This window comes from Hyla sarda, unplaced genomic scaffold (assembly GCF_029499605.1).
Source record: "Hyla sarda isolate aHylSar1 unplaced genomic scaffold, aHylSar1.hap1 scaffold_2242, whole genome shotgun sequence".
Classification (NCBI taxonomy): domain Eukaryota; kingdom Metazoa; phylum Chordata; class Amphibia; order Anura; family Hylidae; genus Hyla; species Hyla sarda.
The window spans coordinates 1-7,047 of NW_026608919.1; the positions used below are offsets into that span (position 1 = coordinate 1).

Below are 7,047 nucleotides of genomic sequence, written 5' to 3' on the forward strand. Positions count from 1 at the left end.
ATATTCTATCTATATCATATCAATCTATATCTATCATATCCATCTATCTCCTATGTATCTATCTATCTCATATCTATCTATATCATATATATCTATCATCTATCTATCTATCTATCATCTATTTATCTATCTATCTCATATCTATCTATATATCCATCTATTTATGTATCTATCTATCTATATATCATCTATCTATCTATCTCTCATATCTATCTTTCATCTATCTCTCATCTATCTGAGATATATATGAGATAGATAGATAGATAAATAGAAAGATAGATAGATAGATAGATATGATATAGATAGATAGATATGAGATAGATAGATAGATACATAAATAGATAGATGGATATATATATATATATATATATATATATATATATTCATATATATATATATATATATACACGAGATAGATATGATATAGATAGATAGATATGAGATAGATAGATAGGAGATAGATGGATAGATAGATAGATAGATAGATGATTGATAGATCAGTGTTTCCCAACTAGGAGGGCCTCCAGCTGTTGCAAAACCACAACTCCCAGTATGCTCATAAAGCCAAAGGAATGCTGGGAGTTGTAGTTTTGCAACAGCTGGAGGCCCCCTGGTTGGGAAACTGATCTATCTATCTTTCTCCTATCTATCTATATCATATAAATGTATCTATATCATATCCATCTATCTATATCATATCATCTATCTCCTATCTATCTGTCTATATCATATCTATCTATCATCTATCTATCGGTCTATCATCTATCTATCCATCTATTTACTGTATGTATCTTTCTATATATCATCTCTCTATCTATATATCATCTATTTATCTTTCTATCTCTCATATCTATCTAGCTATCTCTCGTCTATCTATCTCTCATCTATCTGAGTTAGATAGATAGATATGAGATAGATAGATGAGAGATAGATAGATATGAGAAACATAGATAGATGCATAAATAGATGGATATAGATAGATGGATGGATAGATATGAGATAGATAGATAGATAGATAGATAGGAGATTGATAGATAGATATTAGATAGATGCATAAATAGATGGATATAGATAGATGGATGGATAGATATGAGATAGATAGATAGATAGATAGATAGATAGATAGATAGATAGGAGATTGATAGATAGATAGATCAGTGTTCCCCAACATGGGGGCCTCCAGCTGTTGCAAAACTACAACTCCCAGTATGCTCATAAAGCCAAAGCAATGCTGGGAGTTGTAGTTTTGCAACAGCTGGAGGCCCCCTGGTTGGGAAACACTGAACTACCTCCCACTGTCTCCCGAACTACAACTTTCCCCCTCTCCCCCAAGCAAGTTACTTACTTTAAAAGGGCAGCATCAGCAGTGGGCACTGGGCAGGTAAGTCTTCCATACTGGTGGTGTCCGGGCCTGTATACACACAGCAGGCCTGCTCCACAAGGTCCAGCAGCAGCATACAGGGGAGTGAGAGAGGGGGAGGAGCTTCCTGTCTGCTCTTCCCAGTCTGCATAGCGCGGCCCCTGCGTGGTGACAGGGCTGCTGGCTGAAGATTTATTAAATAAAAGGATGCCGGAGTAAATGGCTCCGGGGGGCGGGGGGTGCAGCGGGGGCTCGGGCCCCTTACTGGTGAACTAGCTGTACCCCCCTGAGGGCCATGAGAGCTGCTAGTGACCTACTGCTGCTAGGGGGGGCACAAGGGGGGGGCCAATCATGATGTGGGGGGGGGCAATCATGATGTAGGGGGGGCCGTGGCCCCCTCTGCCCCCCCCCCCCCCTAGAGACGTCACTGGGCCGCCTGCAAGGGGTGGTTGAACGCAGCATCCATCCGGGTGCTGTCAAACTTGCTGTGGTCGGGGAGTATGCGGTGGTATGTGGCCTAATGCTCGCCTCTGGGGCCGGACCTGGAGAGGGCAGCGGGCCCCCTTTCACGCTGGGCCCCTGTTCCTGCTGCACAGTTCGTCTGTTTTCTCTCTGAGGTTTTTTTTTTTTGGGGGGGGGGGGGGGGGGCGGGGTTCAGGAGGTCTTTCAGCAGCCCTTTCTCCGATCAGCAGCTGTTTCTATAGCAGGCGACCAGCCCCAGCAGCCCTTTCTCTTAAAGTGGCAGAGGATCAGCAGGGGCTGGTCGGGCGCAGCGCTGGGGCTCGCCACCGGCAGGCAGGATGGAACCGGAACTGCTGTATTAAACTTCAATCCCGGCGGTCTTCCGGAGAGTGAGGAGCAACTTGCGCTAGTCGGGTCCCTGAGCGAGGCCCCCCATTAACGCGAGAACTGAGGCGGTGGCCTATTATGCTAGAGCCACCTCTGCTGTCAGTTGGCCAGCCTGCTGCAGTCAGCCCAGGAAGCCTCATTGCTTCCGGCACGGCCAGTCTTGCGGCCGGCCGTGCGACAACCACTGTCAGGGGCCGGTGCATTGCCGTGGAATGAGATTTGCCATAGAATGAGATGGTCCGCCTCCATCACATCCTATTGGCTCACTCTTGTCACGTGACATATTTAAACGTCATGCATCGATGCGCACAGTAGTGTCAGTTTGGCTATGACAGGGAGAGGATCTCCTCACCCTGTGATAGCTGAAGCTGTACGGAGCTCTCATGGCCTCTGTGGCCCGCCAGAAGTTCACACATGTACGTAGCTCATACGGCTGCCTCATATACATTTACTGTTGATCCACAGCGCTGTCATCAGTGTGCGTCCCCGCGAGCGCCCCACGCCCGCAGCTCTACTCCCCGTCCTCCGCCCCCCGCAGCTCTACTCCCCGTCCCGTTAACGCTCAGGGAGCGGGGAACAGAAAGTAGAGAATCAGGCGCAGGTCAAGTAATTCGCGTAGTGCTGCGCATGCGCAGTACTACTTTACCTGCGCCCGATGCTCTATTTTCTGTTCCCCGCTCCCTGAGCGTTAACGGGACGGGGAGTAGAGCTGCGGGGGACGGGGAGTAGAGCTGCGGGCGTGGGGCGCTCGTGGGGACGCACACTGATGACAGCGCCATCGGGCGTAGGAATCCCCATAGCGCTGTGGATCGCTCCCTGAGCGTTCACAGGGGACGGGGAGTAGAGCTGCGGGGGACGGGGTGTAGAGCTGCGTAGGACGGGGAGAAGAGCTGCGGGGGACGGGGAGTAGAGCTGTGGGGGACGGGGAGTAGAGCTGCGGGGGACGGGGAGTAGAGATGCGGGGGACGGGGTGTAGAGATGCGGGGGACGGGGAGAAGAGCTGCGGGGGACGGGGAGTAGAGCTGCGGGGGGCGGGGGACGGGGAGTAGAGATGCAGGGGACGGGGAGTAGAGATGCGGGGGACGGGGTGTAGAGATGCGGGGGACGGGGAGAAGAGCTGCGGGGGACGGGGAGTAGAGCTGCGGGGGGCGGGGAGTACAGCTGCAAGGGACGGGGAGTACAGCTGCGGGGGGTCGGAGGACGGGGAGTAGAGCTGCGGGCGTGGGGCGCTCGCGGGGACGTACACTGATGACAGCGCCATCGGGCATCGGGATCCCGATAGCGCTGTGGATCAACAGTACATGTAATAATAGAGTAAATGTATATGAGCCAGCCGTATGAGCTGCGTACATGTGTGAACTTCTGTCGGCCCACAGAGGCCATGAGAGCTCCGTACAGCTTCAGCTATCACAGGGTGAGGAGATCCTCTCCCTGTGATAGCCAAACTGACACTACTGTGCGCATCGATGCGTGACGTTTAAATATGTCACGTGACAAGAGTGAGCCAATAGGATGTGATGGAGGCGGACCATCTCATTCTATGGCAAATCTCATTCCACGGCAATGCACCGGGCCAAGAAGTCTTCTTTAACATGGTGCGGCCGGTGCATTGCCATAGAATGAGATGGTCCGCCTCCATCACATCCTATTGGCTCACTCTTGTCACATGACATATTTAAACGTCACACATCGATGCGCACAGCAGTGTCAGTTTGGCTATCACAGAGAGAGGATCTCCTCTCCCTGTGATAGCTGAAGCTGCATGGAGCTCTCATGGCCTCTGTGGCCCGACAGAAGTTCACACATTTATGCAGCTCATACGGCTGGCTCATATACATTTACTGTTGATCCACAGCGCTATCGGGATCCCAATGCCCGAAGGCGCTGTCATCAGTGTGCGTCCCCGCGAGCGCCCCACACCCGCAGCTCTACTCCCCCGTCCCCCTTAGCTCTACTCCCCGTCCCTTTGACGCTCAGGGAGCGGGGAACAGAAAGTAGAGCATCGGGCGCAGGTTAAGTTATTCGCGTAGTGCTGCACATGCGCAGTACTACTTTACCTGCGCCCGATGCTCTACTTTCTGTTCCCCGCTCCCTGAGCGTTAATGGGACGGGGAGTAGAGCTGCGGGCGTGGGGCGCTAGCGGGGACGCACACTGATGACAGCGCCATCGGGCATCGGGATCCCGATAGCGCTGTGGATCAACAGTACATGTAATAATAGAGTAAATGTATATGAGCCAGCCGTATGAGCTGCGTACATGTGTGAACTTCTGTCGGCCCACAGAGGCCATGAGAGCTCCGTACAGCTTCAGCTATCACAGGGTGAGGAGATCCTCTCCCTGTGATAGCCAAACTGACACTACTGTGCGCATCGATGCGTGACGTTTAAATATGTCACGTGACAAGAGTGAGCCAATAGGATGTGATGGAGGCGGACCATCTCATTCTATGGCAAATCTCGTTCTACGGCAATGCACCGGCCATTTGGCAGTCAAGGTGATCGGCCCACCGGGGATTTTCCCGGTATCCCAGTCCAGCCTTGACTCTGGCTGGGTGGCAGTCACCCACCAGTACACACAGCAGACCCTAAACCCATATCATTATTGCTAAGCAGGAAGATGGGAGTCCATTTCACTCTGATGGACCATTTTTAAATGCAATCCATAACCTGGCTTTGGCAGGAACCCTTCTTACTCCTCCTACTTGCATTTGATACTGGGTTTAGGATCTGCATAGGAAACACACACAAGCACACACTTACCTTTGTTGCCTTCTGACGCCTCCTTGGCTGTCCCCAAACGGTATAAAACCAAAAGCCACGGGAAGTTGTAAGGATAGAGGACATACCTGCATCCTATTGGACTCACTTGTCTTGGTTAAATCCAGCTTATTTGACAACCTATGGTGCTGCTGCTTCTGCTCATGGAAGTGCTGCTTCTGACAAGGCTGTTCTTTGGTGGTCCTAGGCGACATTACAATCTCCATGGTTACATACACATTTGCAACTCCAACAATACACACATATGCATGTATGTATGTATGTATGTATGTATGTGTATCTATCTATCTCTATATATATTTATCTCTCTCTCTCTCTCTGTATATATATATATATATATATATATATATATATATATATATATATTTCTTTTAAATATATATATAGAGAGAGATAGAGATGGAAATACTTTTTTAAACATGTTTTCACCTTTTTCTACCTTCTTTTTTTTCTTCTCTCCATGTTTTCCTTCTTTCCTCCTTTTTTCCTATGCTGCTGCTTCTTATTTTTCTTCTTTTTCAGACCCTATCATTGCACTATTGCTTATTCAATACCACCAGCAGATGGAGACACTATATTGCAACATTAGTTGTGAGCAGCAGTTTGTACAAACAAATGCCTCATAGCTGATGTCCTATCCATTATTGCAATGGATGGCTGGCTGGCAACATTTGTTTTTATTATTCCAATACCACAGTACCAATGCATGGTCACTCAACAGCAATGACACCCCCATGTCAATTAACAAGATTCAGCTCCCACTACCTGAAAGACAGCTACCTATCATGTCATGTCCAACCTGCACAGGTGTGCAGGTTGCTGAGCTTATTCAATTAAAGAGGACATTCAGCAGCAGCAGCAGTCCTGTGCCTGGTCGCTCCAACAGGGGCCAGACACAAGCGGCACAACCTATTGTCTTTTGCCTGCAGTAAGGGCCCACTGGACTAGCCAGCAAGCAGCTGCAGCAGCAAATAAACAGGTAATCTTTCTTTCCAACACTGAAACCTGGTGGTGCACTTAATATATGCTACCAGATAGGGGACATATCAGATATTAAACTGATAAAAACAGACACCACATTTGATCTCAGCCAAAAAGAAGGACGAGAAGTGATAACTGTCAAAGGGGAGGAACCCCTTCACATGCACCATCACTACTTGTAGGAAGGGAGGCTGGCTGGCAGCCTCCCATACACACCCTGGCTGGGTGGCAGTCACCCACCAGTACACACAGCAGACATTAAACCCATATCATTATCATTATTGCTAAGCAGGAAGATGGGAGTCCATTTCACTCTGATGGACCATTTTTAAATGCAATCCATAACCTGGCTTTGGCAGGAACCTTTCTTTCGCCTCCTACTTGCATGTGATACTGGGTTTAGGATCTGCATAGGAAACACACACACACACACACAAGCACACACTTACATGTGTTGCCTGCTGACTCCTCCTTGGCTGTCCCCAAACGGTATAAAACCAACAGCCACGGGAAGCTGTAAGGATAGAGGACATACCTGCATCCTATTGGACTCACTTGTCTTGGTTAAATCCAGCTTATTTGACAACCTATGGTGCTGCTGCTTCTACTCATGGAAGTGCGGCTTCTGACAAGGCTGTTCTTTGGTGGGCCTAGGCGACATCACAATCTCCATGGTTACATACACAACAAAGGTCAGATGTTGTTTACACCTGGCCATGCCAGTGGTATTGAGTAGCATATCCCAGTGCTAAGGGTCCTGGGTGCAACAATCTTTCAATGGGGAATAGCCGAGCTGAGTTTGTCAAGTGCACCCATGTTTGCAACTCCAGCAATACACACATATTGTTACGCCGAGCGCTCCGGGTCCCCGCTCCTCCCCGGAGCGCTCGCAACATCCTCGCAATTGCAGCGCCCCGGTCAGACCTGCTGACCGGGTGCGCTGCGATACCTCTCCCAGCCGGGATGCGATTCGCGATGCGGGAGGCGCCCGCTCGCGATGCGCACCCCGGCTCCCGTACCTGACTCGCTCTCCGTCGGTCTTGTCCCGGCGCGCACGGCCCCGCTCCTTAGGGCGCGCG

At 49.8% G+C, this 7,047-nt stretch overlaps 1 pseudogene; it reads right to left on the minus strand.

Moving 5' to 3' along the window:
• Positions 1 to 5,993: 5,993 nt before the first annotated feature.
• On the minus strand, positions 5,994 to 6,101 carry LOC130321245 (U2 spliceosomal RNA; annotated as a pseudogene).
• Between the last annotated feature and the right edge of the window lie 946 nt (positions 6,102 to 7,047).